Genomic DNA, 17,870 nt, shown 5'->3' on the forward strand with positions numbered 1-17,870 from the left:
TGTTTATATGGAAGGCAGACCAGTACAGTAGCTTGGTGGACTTCACATGGTGTGTTTATATGGAAGGCAGACCAGTACAGTAGCTTGGTGGACTTCACATGGTGTGTTTATATGGAAGGCAGACCAGTACAGTAGCTTGGTGGACTTCACATGGTGTGTTTATATGGAAGGCAGACCAGTACAGTAGCTTGGTGGACTTCACATGGTGTGTTTATATGGAAGGCAGACCAGTACAGTAGCTTGGTGGACTTCACATGGTGTGTTTATATGGAAGGCAGACCAGTACAGTAGCTTGGTGGACTTCACATGGTGTGTTTATATGGTAGGCAGACCAGTACAGTAGCTTGGTGGACTTCACATGGTGTGTTTATATGGAAGGCAGACCAGTACAGTAGCTTGGTGGACTTCACATGGTGTGTTTATATGGTAGGCATGTTTCAACGTATAATACATCATGTATTATTTAACATTATGAATGAATCCTGTGGTGTGGTTATGCATTTTTTGGATTGCAGTAAACTGGGACCTGAAGGAAGAGGACCTCACTGAGCATTATGCCCTTAACAGTGGTGGTCTTAGATGGACTCTCACAGGGCTGGATGACATGCCCCCGTCAGTCACCTAGCTACCTACCACATTTCCCATGTCGCTGTACTGCCAGCTAAAACACTCAGACAGCAATTTTCTATAAAGGTGTATTTTACTAACTGTACAATTTACAAGCTGTTAAGAGGGGACAACGTTATGACATTCTGTCAGTCTTCAAAGGCAGTTCTTTCTCACTAAATGAGGAGGACGGGCTGGAGGGGAAAGGAAGTGGGATAAGGACAAAAAAAAAAACATAAGCAAACACTCAACGTTTCCAGGCAACAGTCTGGGGCATAGGACACCACATGGTCTGTCCTTCAGTTGGACTCCAGACAGGTCATGTTTATAACGACATTGCACAACACTGTCCAGTTTTCCCAAGCTGTGTCCAGATTTATTTGTTGTTTTATGTTGTTCTGGTTTAATAGGGTGACAGTCATTATCTCATTGTCTGTATGTAAGACGTCGTCGTTTAGAAGTCAACGGCTGCAGCTATACAGTTCCTGATAAAGAAGTGTTCCAACAACAGTATGAGGAGCAAACATTGTTACGGTTATGGCAGGATGGAAATATGTTTTTTGAAATTGAAATTGGTCTGTATGCTTTGTTTTACAGCCAACATAACCATAATCTCCATAATCTGGACGGAAAATGACATGGCTCCCATACAATTACCTAAGTATAAATGACAAGATAATCAGATCCTTAGAAATACAATCTGGCAGCATGGTGAAGGATAAGCTTTCTGTGAACTGGATTTGTGAACCAAAACATGATCCATGACTCCTGATTTTACATTAAAACGTTACGGGATGAATCATTTTCCCAGGATAAGAGCGATATAATCCAAATCTGTTCAAGTAATACGTTACTTCAAGAGTTTCTTCAATTTACTAATTAATCTAACCCCATTTTCACAGTGATATTCACCTCCAAGATCCAGTTCTGCTGAGGCCCAGCCAAGCATCAACAGTAGACAGTCTCCCTGAAGCGTTGTGGAGTTGAAACCATACCTAACCAGAGCAGACAGGAGACTCCAGTGGTTTGTATCGGTATGGACTGGGGGGGGGGGGGGGGGGGGGGGGGTTCATGGGGAACCTGGACTTAATGACTACACCAGAGCAGCTTCTGTTTCTGTCGTTTGGGGCCCGCATCCCGGGAGGAGGACATGGAGGAGGAGAGAGACCTTCTTCTTCTTCTTCCTGACATGTTCAGAAAGACGTCGCCATCTGCGGATGTCAACGTGTGTACGTTTAACTCTTGGAAGGAAATGGATGGATGTAGGCTACAGAAATGACGTCAGTAATGTAAATGGACGTCTCCAACTGTGAATGTTTTTCTCATTGTGTTCTTTGTAGTCTCCCGTTGGTTTCAATATTAGAAAGTGAAAAGCCAATGGATGGGGAGGTTCAGCTTCATACTCTAGGCCTAGCAGACTCCTGTTTAATGCTTTTGATATTTGAAATTCCATACACACCCACAGGTACGTCAAGATGATGTGTGCCACTGGATGAGTAATCTCTTAGCCGTTTCACAAAACACTGAATAACGTTATCTTGGCTCGTGCACAATCATGCTCATTTCAGACTAAATCAATGCCTGCTATTAACACTGACAGACCTATAAAACAAAGTCTCTTGTCTAATCGTCAATGGGAAAAGTCTTGCTGGAACCCAACAGTTGGGACAGTGTGTGCCGCTGAGAGACGTGCATAATTAAGAGCTGAGCGGAGACAGGGTTGAGAGGTCAGTCTCCAACTGCCATGTGATGAAGCGGGACTGGTCTTTGACAACAAGATTTCTCTCAGATTTAACAGGCTGCTTTTATTAAAGCGAGGAAAAAGTAACTGTTTCAAAATGTGTACTGAAGCACTTACATAATAATAGGGCAATAACGTTTCGAAGATGTCATTCAGTCTAAGCCTTTCAAAAGGAGCAGGCGAAAAACAATGCCATATGAATTGAAAGCATTAAAAGGTGTGATGAAATAGAAAACAGAAGGAGACAGAAAGGAAAACGCTGTGGTAAGAGTGAGAAAACTTGAAAAAGAAAATGGAAAGCTTTTTGGTAATTAATGCTCCTAGGGCTAAACAATGACTGATTCAAGATATAACAAAATCTCATCTGATTTAGCCTCTACTATCCCAGGGCCAGTGGATCTCATTGTGACTTTCAGATTTCATAGTATTTTGGGAGAAAAAAACAAAGGTGAAACACATCACTGGACCCTAGTTTCTAAGGTTAAAATCATTGAAGACCCGGTATTCCCGAGCCAACTGTGGACCTAAGCACGTCAACTCTTCACACGTCAGAGATCCCCGTCCACAGCTGTGTAGGAAACGGAAGTGTAGGTCACATCTGCTCTCCTACAGGTGCCTGATCTCTTCACTAAACATCACAGAGATAAGAAAACCTGTAAAGGATTTATGGTGCACTCATTGGCATGCACACACACCACCAAGTGCAAACCTAGTTCCACTTACACCACTATATAGACTATTTACCTGCGCACATGTAGTTGAGAGGACATATGTTTCACTTTCCCACACGAGTAACACATACACCCAAACATCATTTAAAGACCACAAGTAAAGGCTCAGGCACATCCTCTATGGTGTTAGCCAGCCCGGGCCTGGCTCACAGCTATAAACCATGGAGGCATGTAGAATGGATGGCCAGATTAAAAACACGTGGGGTGACCTGAAAGACGGATGGTATGTGTTTCATGAAATCAGCAGGACGAGGTCATCCATCTTTTGCCCGCTCTTGTTTGCCGGAGACCCCTGAGGCCTCCAGCTAAAGGTCAGGAGGGATTGACTCACTCCGGAGAAGAAAAACAGAGAAAATGTTTTGTTGAAAGTACTACATTTCACAGGTGTCTCATACTGCATGTTTTTTATTTGATCCCATTCCTTACAGATATGAAAATAACACTCTCACATTCTGAAGCTCTCAGAAAGACTTTCCTCAGTTAGAAGCAGGGAATAAAGAAAAATCAGATCCCAGAGCAGCGATGCATACATTTAAAATGTGTCTTCTCTTTAGAAGAACCTTAACTCATACATCAATCAAATAAGAATAGAATAGAAAAAAATGGTATGTTTCTGAGAGGACACAGACGATCCATACACCATAAATAGCCCGACCTACACCATGACGAATCCTTTACTCTGTCTCCATTCCAAGAACTCTGAAGACAGGAGCTTTAGACCGTTTGAAGACATGGGAAAGGGTTGCGAATGGTTTCATGCTGCTCAGTCTAGAGCCTCATCTAGGCTTGAAAGAGACGTCAGTAAGCAGGAAAGAGAAGGATCCTCTTAGGGAGCTGGTGAACCCTGTTCCCCGAATCAGATGACTCACTCTCATAGGTCCTTATGAAACCTGGTCTGGAGGGAGCATCCTATCAAATGTGTCTGTGTGTCTCTCTCAGGGCCCAATGCTTCTCCAGCTTAATGCTTTTACAATACCTGTATTGTCTGGTGATCTGAGCCTGAAAATATGAGCACAAAGACAATGACATAAAGATTGTGGTAAATGAGGTTTGCAATGCTGTCATAGTTGACCTCACTACAGTTCAATGTATTTCAAGTGGACTCCTGTAGATAAAAATAAATAAATTAAACACTGTACCAGAGAAAATAACATTGAAAGGAAAACAATTACCTACCGAAATAAAAAGTGATATGTACACAGTGCTCTCATACTAAAATGCGACCATAAAAGGTGGTCTGGAATCTTCGAAGCACAAAACTGCAAATACACTTTTCAACTGGCTTCACTGGCAAGGCAGCACACATAATGACATGAATGTTGTCAAAGGGCTTTGGCCACTGTTTTAATGTGGAACAATAACTGTTATTACAGGGTAGTCTGTGAGGAAGTGATGGAAGTGCTCTATAACACAGTGTCTTATCCAACAGGGATAACCACTATCATAGGCATATTATTAAGGAAGCACTGTCTAAAAAGTAGTATTTACAATCTAGATTAGTATGTTCATGACAAGGAGCAACAATGAAACAACAACTCCTCATACACTTTTAGGCTGGGATTCAATCCAATGTTGCTTTGTTGACAATACACCGTTTGAAGGCAACGTTCCTGTGTTTTGAAAGATTTAACTCTGTTGCAATGTTCCCCATTCAACTTTTAAAGTGTTCAAATGAACTTGATGGTGGTGTTTGCATAGCTCTACTGTAGAGTAATATGCAACGCCTACATTGTAAAACATAACACTTGATTTAGAGTAAACTGGAGTCACTTTGCTTAGTGCTGACTCTGTTACACTTTCTCAGTGTAAGAAATGAACATCTGTATTGTTACAGTAAATCGTTTTTGGGTGTTGTTTTAACACTGTATGGTGTAAAACCAAATGTGCACATTTCCCACAGTGCCTTTTCTATTCGGGTGAGTTGTAGAGTTACCACCCATGACTGTATTTGTTCGTGACAAAGACATGATTATCAGATTATCCTTTTAAAGGTCTGTGGCTTTCACCAAGTGAGTACCTAGGTGAATGCTATCATAAAAATGTAACTATGACAATACATCATAGGGCCTTACTTGATGGCCTCATTTTACCCTTACCCAAAGTGCTATGTAATTCCTACTGAAATCCAGCCAGTTAGTATATCCAACAGTTGGAATTTTTATTCACCCGCAACCTGAATTTAGAATAACTGTCAAGGTTTGGAAAGTTTGCGGATAAGACTACTTAAACCACTTAAACTGGAACAACCATTTCAGTAACGGGTGCAATGAATCTAACTAACTTGATTACTTTAGAAAAATGACTGTTATTTATCTTTGCTGCAAGATATTAACCAATCAATGTACATGCAAAAACACAGATATTAAAAACAATCCTAAAAAAATCCACCTGCAGTAGAGCATGCTGGGAAATATGATAATAATGGGTGTGGTTTTGATGGGACTGTTTTACTTTCCAAAGTGTAACACAATAACTCTGGTTATTAACACCAACACTGGGGGTTATTTTACACCACTGAGTCTTACAGAGTGAATTTAACTCCTGAATCAACACTAGAAATGATACACTGAAAAATGTACACTGGCCAATTTTCTGTGTAAAGACGTCTGAAGTTGCTCAATATAAACAGGGTAGAATTGAAATCTTGGATCTTAGTTCACTTTCCCATAGATGCGGTAAAGAGGTCAATGGAACTTCCAAAAACAATGGAAATGCCATGGAAACGTGTGGGGGAAAGATGCCTTGGGGGACAGATCCAGAATCTCCTCATTTCTCCCCAACAAAATGAGCCTACATTCAGGCTGTTGTTATATGTGTATTTCACACTATGTTGAGGTAAAAACATGAGTACGGATGTCAATCCGAATATTCATGTTATCTTCACCAATCAACTGCATTACAGCTAAAAAAACGACTGACTACTACCACCGGTTTCTCTAGGCTAGCTATGCTACCGGCTTAAACGAACGGGAGTTAGCATTTAGCAGTCTTATCTTGTAAACTGTAAAATGGACTACTTCTAAATATAATGCAGCAAAAACAGCCAAATATATATATATATATATATATATATATATATATATATTCTTATATATTCTTAATATATAACCACATGGTAGGCCTGTTACAAATCATCAATCATGACAGATTTGATTAATATCCACTTTGTTAGATCAGATTTGTTCAATGTGTACCAATCCAGCGTCCTTCTTCTATCCCAACAGTCTGCGTTCCAACGACCTCTTTACCGCATCTATCTGATTTGATATAAGATCTCTCACATAATTTCTGGCTTTCCTATGCACTTTTCAGTAGTTGGGATTGCCTTATGCAGATCGGTGAAGGGCTTTGCAGGCGTGGTTCCGTTGTGCGCGCTGAATACATGTCAGTAGAACACTTGCTGGCCAACAGATTTTCTCATTGAGTTTTCATTCAATACATTATTCGAGAAATCCTAAATTAACTTTGTAGGTTTGGCGCTATACTGTCATTTGCGCATGGCTACAGAAGCCTATAACTTGGGTCTCTACATTTCATCCCAAATTATACATTTCACTGTGGAAAATGTGATGTGTTGATACCGCGTGCTTCAGTTTGCTGTCAAATGACTGGTTTCACATTTGTCTCCAGCGATCATAAGGTCAAATAGATCTAAAACAATTGTATTTTATATTTACAATCCCCTTATTCAAACGACTTTTACCTTCCACTGGGCACACACTGGTTGACTCTACATTTCAGTTCAATGAAATTAGGTTGAACCGACGTGGAATAGACGTTGAATTGACGTCTGTGCCATGTGGGCTAGCTCTTATCAATAGCTCAATTTGTAAATTACAGTGCATGGTGTTATTTATATCGGAAAAAGGAAGTAGATGTTGCTCCACTTGGAACCGATAGGTTGCTGACCTTATTCATCGTTTCATAGTGCGTAAAGGTGGTGGAATTATGAGGGTCAAGGTCAGAATACGGTGTATCTGTATACACACCTCTGCCACACCTTCATTTCGCTGATCTCCACCCCAAACGAATAGAGGGTGAATAGCATGCTATTCTCATGCTTAAATTCAAGATCAGAATACGCGTAGAGAGAAAAGTGCATAAAAATTACATTTACGCTAACTTAACTTGGGCTGCAATTCCCACATACTGCACTAGCTGAGAAATTAGTCTCACTTTAATAGGATAGTCACCTATAGATGGTATATAGATGCTCAAACTAATAAGAAATGATCAACTACAACTCTGTTGACATGCAACAGTTTGCCTGGGATCAAGGTTATGGCTAGGGTTGTTGATCCAGGGTGTGGACATAAAGCTAGAGGTTGGGGTTAGAGTTAGGGCTGGTCGATAGTTAGTTGAACCGTTTGTTGATTTTTAAACCACCTGTAGTGGAATATCCAAATATATACAAGTGTTACTGAGAATATTCTTCATTATACTGCCATGATCCTTACATAAAAACAACAACAATAGACAGTTTTAAAAAAACACTAAAGCATTGAGTCACACCACCACAGTCAGGCAACTGTCATGTCATGGATCTTAACCTTTAATGGGTGAACCTGCTGCAGGTTGTAATTCAAAGGATCTCTCCACGTTCCATGAGAGAGAAACAGGAAGGTATGGGTTACTATGATGCAACATAATGTGGAGTGGGAGGGATGGGGATAAGTCTGGCTAAAAACAGCAGCAGCAGAGGAAATTCCATGTGGTTTGGTATAGAGAGAACCAGTCTCCCACAAAATATGACCCCGATGGGAAGTAGGTGTTGCAATCACTTTTTTGTTTTTGAGAAACACATGACATCACTGTCTAGAACCTCCTGGCCAGCCTCAGTCCCAGTTCCTTCCTTCTCCTTGCTCACCATCTTATCACGCCAGCCACAGTGGGAAACTGGAAAACTGATATTCCCCATCCAGACTGGGATTCTTCACCTTCACTGGCTAAAGGAACACAAATGTTATCCTGGAGTCCCTTACAGAGAAAATACAACATCAAAATAAAGCAAGAAATGCATAACTGCTACTTATTTCCAGAACAACATCTGTTTGTAATTGAAATGAAGGTCTTGGCGACTGGACTGAGATCATGTACTGAGTGAGTGAGCCTGTTGTTCAGGTCCTGTTTGGCTGAAGAAGCACAGCTTCTCCACTCTGTAACCATGGCACTCCTGTGTGTGGTGTGGCTTCTTTTGGAGCTCTCGCTGCTATGCTTTCAGAATAGCATTGACCCCACATCACCCATTTGCACATTGTCTCAATAATTCATAGATTCATTACTTCATGGAGACAAACATATCTGCTGGGCTGGGATCGCCCCATTCCATCTCTATCTCTAACCTCCTCCCCTCGGCTTTGAGGCCAGGACAGACTCTAACACCAGAGAAAGAGCTGATGGATGCCTGAAATGAACTGAGAACAGAGACAAAAACCCCTTTTTAAAGACTCTGGTGTAGTAACATAATGTTATATGATAAACCTGCTGTCAGTAAAGCAGCTTTGGCAGGAAGTGGTGCTCCCCTAGTTCCAGCCCCCCTCTACTAGACAGGAAACAGTGGGGATGGAAAAGCCATCAGAGTCCACCTCATCCCCCTCTCTCCTCCTCCTTTCCCTTTACACCAAACGTATCCTACTAGAAGAGGAACATGAACAACACAAACCACACGAGTGACAGGTCTACTCAGCCAAGACAAAACACCCATCCACCTCAGAATTCTTTGTACATATTGTCATAGAACAAGATCATTATGAGGGTAAAGGGTTTTAAAGTAAATACTGAACTACTGAAAACTGATAAGAGTAAGAACAACTGTTATCTGGACAGTTGGACAGTCAGGCAGCTCTATTGGCAAAAGTACAAAAAATGTTCTGAACCATTACAGAATAATGAATCGGATGAATCACTCTAGTCTTTATCTTTCAGACAGCCGTTCTGTTAGCTCCACAGTGCAGACACACAGAGATTCTGTCACCCCCTTCTCTACCACTCTCCCCTCTTCACTCCATCCATGTGCTCTTTACTGGAACAATGATCCTCATAAACTCTGCTCATGTATGCAGAAAAGAGGGAAGGTAGCGCACAGTATGTTTCTTTAGTGTTTCTTAAGTATTGTGTTTTGTGTAAATTTATACCACTGTCATACGCTGATGGTTTTGGACTGCAGGTTGAAACATGAAAAAGTAAAGTATTACTGCCACCTTGTGGTTAAAGGCTACTCTCACCTGTGCTTGCACATTCACCCATTTTTATTTAACTGCAGGACCAAAAAGTACGGTGGGGGGACACAGCATAAGGTACAGAGATCAAAGATTGATATTGGGAACACTCACCTATGCTTTATTTACTACAAACTCCTCAATTTATATCAAGACCAACTAAAGAATCTCTTTAAAAATTATCCCCATAATGTAAATCAAAAAATCGAAATGTGAAATGGCCTGTTGACTGTGTGTTGGCGGAAATACGTGTGGATTGTGTTGGCTGTGCCACAGGGTGTCACTGGGAGGCAGTAGATGGCCACCACATGTATGCATCACCATTGGAACGCAGCTAATGACAAATGAATGGTGAGATGAAATCTACCAGCACAAAAAGCTGTTTCCAGATATGACAGAGCTCACATGGAGCTTTCATTGAAACAAAGGACAGGACGAGAGGAAAACACAGAGCCAGAGCCTCCAGAAGCCCACTCAAATGAACGGATAGCTTTCTAAAAGGTGGGCTGATCCAAGGCGTTTCCTACTAGGAATAGGTGATGGTGTTGTGTCTTTAAATCCTCACTCTGTGAGGTTGTTTACCCCGGCAGTAAAACAAAAACCAATCCTGTTACTGGTCAAATGGCCATTTTCACACATTTCTCACCCCAAGACAAGACAATAAAGAGTAGGTGTGGAAAGAGCCATTGACGACGTGTTAAACAAGCATCAACTGTATGACTCAACGTGTGTGTGCTTGAGTGTGTGTGTTTGTTCCTCCAGGTGTGGCGTGCCCAGCTAACCCGCAGTAATGAGTGTAATTTGCTGGTCATAGTCCAGGATGGTGACAGGCAGCACTAAGCAGAACAGACCCTTTGCTGCATACCATAAGTAATAGTCACACAGGCAAAAGACAATCACTGGGTAACGGCCGATTCGCTTCCCATTAGGACCTCTAAACGCCTCATTCCCACTTTGCCTAATTACCCAATTAAAGCTTACTCTGCAGATTTCTCTCTCTCTCCTCTTCCCCTTCGGACTACGCATGTGGTGTCATGCTTAGCAATGCCATTTGGAAATAACAGAGGACATGAGGACAATCAGGTTTGGTTTAGTATTCAATAAGAATCTGTTTATATTTGATGAAATTTTAGATTGGTTCATTTGATGGTTTGATGGTTCATTTGGCTCTTTTGATGGAGACTGTTGAATGCGTGTGTCCAGCACTAGTGTATTACAGTAAGAGTACATAATCAGTCTTTTAGCTAGTGTACATTAGTGTGTGAACCAAACAGGTGACAGCAGAAAGCCCTGGAGCTCATTCTGGACAGACAATCTTAGCCGTAAATGAATTGCAGCTGTCTTCCAATGACAGAAGTCCCATTGAGGGGGGCATCCCAGGCCAGGCCAAGGTGGGGTGTTTGGACTGCCTCTGTTGCTGCTGAACAACTGTCACAAGGAAACGTTCCTTTCCTGATTCTGACAGAAAATTCTGACCGATTAATCTCAACTAGAGCTTTAATTAAATTCTTTACAATGCTATCTATGGGTGTGAGTCAGCAATTCTACACATTTTCCATGGGGCAAAGATAAAACATTTCAGTTTAAGGGCTATTCTACACATTTTGTCATGAAGCTGACAGAAATGTTTTAATTTGTTATTTATTTAACCTTTATTTAACTGGGCAAGTCAGTGTCACGGATCCCTCCGGAACATTCATTTGGCACACCTGGCCTCTATACCCAGTGATTAGTAATTGTAAAAGTGTGCCAGTGTCCTGTCGATTTTTGGTACTACTCACTCTTTTGTTTGGGTTTCAACCCTGTGTTTTGTATGGTGTTTGTTTGGGTTTCAACCCTGTGTTTTGTATGGTGTTTGACAACACAGCATGGTAGCAACACAACATGACAACAACATGGTAGCAATACAACATGGCAGAGGCACAACATAGTAGCAGCACAAAACCTGGTACAAACATTATTGAGCACAGACAACAGCACTAAGGTCAAGAAGGTAGAGACAACAATACATCACACAAAGCAGCCACAACTGTCAATATGAGTGTCCATGATTGAGTCCATGAATGAAGAGATGGAGACAAAATGTTGCAGTTTGAGTGTTTTTTGCAGCTCGTTCCAGTCGCTAGCTGCAGCGAACTGAAAATGTTGCAGTTTGAGTGTTTTTTGCAGCTCGTTCCAGTCGCTAGCTGCAGCGAACTGAAAATGTTGCAGTTTTACAGCTAATATCCTGTCAATTCTTTTTTGCCATGGCTTATGACGTGTTCATATGGTATTATTTTTATTTTAGGGGGTTGGGGGGCCTCCAGAGCCTGTGCTTTTTTGAAAATGTATTGGTATTTTGACCAATCAAATCAGCTCTGAAAAATATCTGATGTGAAAAGATCTGATGTGATTGAACAAAAAATCAATTAGTGGAAGAAATACCAGAATTGGGCAATGATGGCAGGCCGTCATTGTAAATAAGAATTTGTTCTTAACTGACTTGCCTAGTTAAATAAAGGTAAAATAAATGTAACTCATTACCCCACCCTCTAAAATCATTGACAGGTGGCACTATTGATTTATGGTATTAATGTGTCTTAAAATAAATAAATACATGTTATTCAGAACAAATATCTGTAAAATAATTAGCATACAGGGATATCTGGTCACAATGCGGACACAGTGGATGGATAAGAGACAAATTTTAATACCATGTGTAGATGCATCGGTTAATAAATTGGCACAATCAGAATGTATACAAGATTAAGACAAAGGACGCATGTTAGCACCAGGTATGAACGAGGCTTATGTTTTAGGGCCAGGAAGATACCAGTATCGCAATACTTGTTAGTATCGTGGCGAGGAAATAAAAGTCCTAATGTTGGAAGCATACATCATTATGTTGTCATCCTGTCACATTTCTCCAAGCTATAGCACACTATATTTTACATACGGCAGGTTTTTAAAGTACCAAAGAGTTTGCCATGGAAAAAATATTGCAGTTACTGGTATCGTCCTGGCCCTTATGCCTATGTAAAGAATAAACATAAGTTCGTTAGGGAGAAGAACGTAGACAGAGATCAGGGAGAAAACCATGTAGATTAGGGGTAGGCAACCATGGTCCTGTTTTTGATTGAACCGACCTGGAAGACCAGGTGTGTTGAATTTAGGCAATCACTGAACTGATTGCTCAGTTGGTAAAGGTGTGGTGCCTAGTTGGAACAAAATACCTGGCCCTCCAGGAACACGGTTGCTTACCCCTAATGTAGAGCGATATACAGTATACGGTATACAAATGAGGGTGTGAAACATAGTTTTTTTTTTTGTTTATCTTGTACTTGTGGGAGTACACAAATACAGTGTTAATGAGTTGGTGGTGCCACATCTTGCTCAAGGACAAACACTGTACAGCTGTCATCGAGCCACATAAATGATAGAAAGCATTTAGCACTTGCTCTGAAAATGAAATATTTACTAGATCGAAACCAGCTTCTAAAAAGCTATTTGCTATCTTTACTCACCACACTCCCGTAAACTGTTCAGGTGGGGATTGCTTAGAGGTGGGTGGGTGAGAGAGCAGATCCCATGTGCTGGTTCTAGCTTGTTACCGCCTGTGAAGTGAAGTGTGCAGCCTGTGTGTCAGAGATAATGGAGGCGCGTTTTACCTGCAGGGTAGAGGGGGCGTTACCACTATGGAGAGGCTCCTTGGACCTTGAGACCTACCTCGCAGCTGCAGGCAGGGCCCTCCTGAGAACAGCAGCAGGCGAGGCAGGATGACAGACTGGGAGGGCTGGACTCCTGCTGGGGTTCCAACCAGGGATTCTACAGGCCCTGTGTTGTCTCTCCACATCGGGTGGTGGACTCCAGTAGTACTGTGGGTGGCTGTAGGGAGAACAGGAGAACAGGCCATCTGGACTGGGCTGCACTGTAGTGGCCACAGAGGATTCAGCCACAGCTCTACTGTGAACTGCTACAATAAGAGCCTGTGTGGGCAAAACTAGAAACAAGTAAACAAAGAATGGCATGGGAGAATTTCCCTACACTCTTATCTATCTATTTAAAGTAGTTATTCCTCCTGTTTCTTCCGCCTCTCTCCCTGCATTCTGTATCTCACCCTTTCTGCGGCCCTCTTGGGATGGCTCTGTTTACATGAGTTTCTTTATCCTTTTTTGTGTTGCTTCATTTATTCATTCTTTGTCTTTGCGCTCCTGGCTTTGCCCAATTCAAAAAGAAAGCCGTGGGTCTGCAGAGAGGAGAACATTGGGAAAAGAGCCTTTTGTTGTTCATTTGAAAGAGCAGCTTCCAGTCTGACAAATGGCAGCCCTCTGATAGGGAACGACAGGAGTCTGAATACACACACGGCTCTGAACACACTCCAACTCTGATCCTGCCAATGTTCTGATCTCAAGTGTGTCTTGCTGTGTGGTGAGGATAACCGGCAACAGTCTCAGCACTCCACCTCTCCCGTCAAACTCCAAATGAGAGCAGAGAAAGACAGGAGGGAAATAACGTAATTCCACACAAAACACAAAACCACCTTTTCCCTCATTCATTTCCATGACATTGGAACAGTTGCTGGAACAATAAACCTCTCTCCATTCCTCAACAGCCTATTGGCCATTGTGAGGGTTCTGAATGAGAGGACGTCTGGGTGCTATGAATGCTTATGTTGTGCTGTGTGTCCGACACTCTTGACCTGTATTCTTGTCGCAGTTTCCATGCACTTGTGCCCCTTGACCCTCTCCAGTGCAATAAGAGCTCAGGGCTGTGCCTGGGATCCCCATGGACTCTGGGTCCCCATGACCACTCCCTGTTCTTCCTCTGTTCAACAAGGGGCATTGTAGGGGAGCGTCACCTCCATGGAGAGCGGCCGCGTGTTCCAGGCCTAACAGTCCTAATGCAGCGTGTGAGGACATGAGGAGATGGGGAGTGGAGGGGCAGACTGAAGGACCGTTGGGAGGGAGTGACACCATCCTCCTGCACAATTGCTCCACACCTCTATTGTCCAGCCAACTGTTAGGTATTGTGGACGGGTCAGGTTGGATTCAGGCCTGGGTGATAATATGTAGTGTTCCTGTGAGAGTGCTCCTGTCTGCAGTGTGTTTTACAGGCTGAATGAGGGCCTCTCTATGTACAATGCTGTGGGACAGACAGGGAGAGAGGGAGTTGTCTCATACGTCTTTCTCCAGGTGTTTCAAGTTTCATGTTTTAATGTCACGTGCACAAGTACAGTGAAATGCCTTTCTGGCAAGCTCTAAACCCAACAATGCAATAATCAATAACAAGGTAATACTAAAAATAACATAAGGAAGAACAAAAACACAACAAGAAATAAAAATAAGAAATAAGAAGAACACGAGAAGGTAAGTAAGTAAGCATAATATATACAGGGTCAGTTCCAGTACCATATTTACAATGTGCAGGGATACTGGATCTATACAGGTAGGTAGGTATATGGGTAAGGTGACTGGGCATCAGGATATATTATACACAGTAGCAGCAGCGTATATGATGATTGTATGTGAGTGGGCGTGTGTGTGTAGAGTCAGTATAAATGTATGCGCATATTATGTGTGTGAGAAAATTATGAATTGAATGTTTGTGTGTGTGTTGGAGTGTCACTGTGTGTGAGTGTGTAGGGCCCTGTGAGTGTGCACAGAGACAGTGCAAAAATAATAATAATCCACAAGGGTCAACTCAGATAGTCTGTGTAGCTATTTTGTTAGCTATTTAGCAGTCTTATGGCTTGGGGATGGAAGCTGTTCAGGAGCCTGTTGGTGCCAGACTTGATGCACCTGTACCGCTTGCCATGCGGAAGCAGAGAGAACAGTTTATGTGTGGAGAGACGTCTGGGACAGAGGCCCTCTGTGTGTGGAGGTAGATCAGGCTAGGTGGGGTGGACGGACGAGGGTGACGGCAGCTGGTAAGGATCCTGTTTGTACATGAGATCCAAAGCCCTCTCATGGATAATACTCTCCTCTCCTATGACTTGCAGCTTTGGGGCAATGCATGTCGCCATTGCCATTGTCTACAGAGAACAGAATGTGGATAACAAACTCCTTTTACTCTTCTATATGAGTTCCATCCTCCCATTACCCCTGGAGTGCAGAGGGACGGACATATTCAGATGTAGTTAAAGTATTATAGTAGAGTAGTTACAGTATAGTAAAGCCAGTAGAGAGGAAACACCATGAGTAGTTCATTCTGACAATCTCTGGCTTTGTGGCGATTAAATTGCCTCTGCTACTCGCTGATTAGAAGAGCTCTCAGAGGAGGAGAGTGAATGGCTCTTTCATACACTGTCCTCTATCGGTCTGTGTCTATGGGTGATGCCATAGAGACTTAGTGAGAGAGAGAGTCATTCCATAATCCACACAGAGAGTTGAGGAGGTGGTCAAGGAGCTGCAGCTGGGATAAAGGCAGTGATTGTAGCGCCCTCCCACCCTCCACCAGTCAACTGATGATGGACGAGGGGCTGGAGGTAGAGTCTCTCTGGTCCCTGGTAGAAGAAGGAAGAGAATGTCTCTCTCTAGTTCTAGGAGTTCCTTACCCAGCATTGATCCCCACTGGCCAGGACTCAGCAGGAGTCTATTATCTGGGAGATTACATTTAAAGCCCTTCATTTTGTACGCATGGCTTTTTGAATGGCCCAGGCACAAAAGGCCATTCAAATTGAGTTTCCATTGGCCATCTGAGCTGGACAGTAGCTCCCACCCCGCTCCAACCTGACCTGGATAGAGACTGTGCATCATCCTGAACAAATTACAACGCCCTCTATCATATCCTTTACCCTCTAACCTATCCCCTGTTCTCTTTCCTTTCTACTTTCCTCTTTACAGTGAAGGAAAAAAGTATTTGATCCCCTGCTGATGTTGTACGTTTGCCCACTGACAAAAAAATTATCAGTCTATAGTTTTAATGGTAGGTTTATTTGAACAGTGAGAGACAGAATAACAACAAAACAATCCAGAAAAACGCATGTAAAAAATGTTATAAATTGATTTGCATTTTAATGAGGGAAATAAGTATTTGACACCTCTGCAAAACATGACTTAGTACTTAGTACTTGGCAATCACAGAGGTCAGATGTTTCTTGTAGTTGGCCACCAGGTTTGCACACATCTCAGGAGGGATTTTGTCCCACTCCTCTTTGCAGATCTTCTCCAAGTCATTAACGTTTCAAGGCTGACAATTGACAACTCGAACCTTCAGCTCCCTCCATAGATTTTCTATGGGATTAAGGTCTGGAGACTGGCTAGGCCACTCTAGGACCTTAATGTGCTTCTTCTTGAGCCACTCCTTTGTTGCCTTGGCCGTGTGTTTTGGGTCATTGTCATGCTGGAATACCCATCCACGACCCATTTTCAATGCCCTGGCTGAGATAAGGAGGTTCTCACCCAAGATTTGACGGCACATGGCTCCGTCCATCGTCCCTTTGACGCGGTGAAGTTGTCCTGTCCCCTTAGCAGAAAAAAACACCCCCAAAGCATAATGTTTCCACCTCCATGTTTGACGGTGGGGATGGTGTTCTTGGGGTCATAGGCAGCATTCCTCCTCCTCCAAACACGGCGAGTTAAGTTGATGCCAAAAAGCTCCATTCTGGTCTCATCTGACCACAACACTTTCACCCAGTTGTCCTCTGAATCATTCAGATGTTCATTGGCAAACTTCAGACGGGCATGTATATGTTTTTTCTTGAGCAGGGGGACCTTGCGGGCGCTGCAGGATTTCAGTCCTTCACGGCATAGTGTGTTACCAATTGTTTTTTTGGTGACTATGGTCCCAGCTGCCTTGAGATTATTGACAAGATCCTCCCGTGTAGTTCTGATTCCTCACCGTTCTCATGATCATTGCAACTTCACGAAGTGAGATCTTGCACGGAGCCCCAGGCCGAGGGAGATTGATAGTTCTTTTGTGTTTCTTCCATTTGCGAATAATCGCACCAACTGTTGTCACCTTCTCACTAAGCTGCTTGGCGATGGTCTTGTAGCCCATTCCAGCCTTGTGTAGGTCTACAATATTGTCCCTGACATCCTTGGAGAGCTCTTTGGTCTTGGCCATGGTGAAGAGTTGGAATCTGATTGATTGATTGCTTCTGTGGACAGGTGTTGTTTATACAGGTAACAAACTGAGATTAGGAGCACTCCCTTTAAGAGTGTGCTCCTAATCTCAGCTCGTTACTTGTATAAAAGACACCTGGGAGCCAGAAATCTTTCTGATTGAGAGGGGGTCAAATACTTATTTCCCTCATTAAAATGCAAATCAATTTATAACATTTTTGACATACGTTTTTCTGGATTTTTTTTTTGTTATTCTGTCTCTCACTGTTCAAATAAACCTACCATTAAAATTATAGACGGATAATTTCTTTGTCAGTGGGCAAATGTACAAAATCAGCAGGGGATCAAATACTTTTTTCCCTCACTGTACCTACCAAGATAATTCTCATCAGTTCAGTTATAGTCACAGTTGTCCACAGCTACTCTAACTTCCGCGATGCATACAAAGCCCTACCCCACCCTCCCTTCGGCAAATCCGACCACGATGCCATCTTGCTCCTTCTGTCTTATAGGCACAAACTTAAAAAGGATG

The 17,870-nt window shown here is 42.5% G+C and overlaps 1 protein-coding gene across 1 annotated transcript in view; it reads right to left on the reverse strand.

Moving 5' to 3' along the window:
- LOC110506443 (cartilage intermediate layer protein 1) overlaps positions 1-12,901 on the reverse strand; it is a 28,043-nt gene extending 15,142 nt beyond the window's left edge. Inside the window, exon 1 of the mRNA XM_021586054.2 lies at positions 12,800-12,901. The gene's annotated coding sequence lies outside the window, so the exon portion shown is untranslated. The remainder of the gene's footprint in view (positions 1-12,799) is intronic.
- Positions 12,902-17,870: the final 4,969 nt, after the last annotated feature.

This window comes from Oncorhynchus mykiss, chromosome 26 (genome assembly GCF_013265735.2).
Source record: "Oncorhynchus mykiss isolate Arlee chromosome 26, USDA_OmykA_1.1, whole genome shotgun sequence".
Lineage (NCBI taxonomy): Eukaryota > Metazoa > Chordata > Actinopteri > Salmoniformes > Salmonidae > Oncorhynchus > Oncorhynchus mykiss.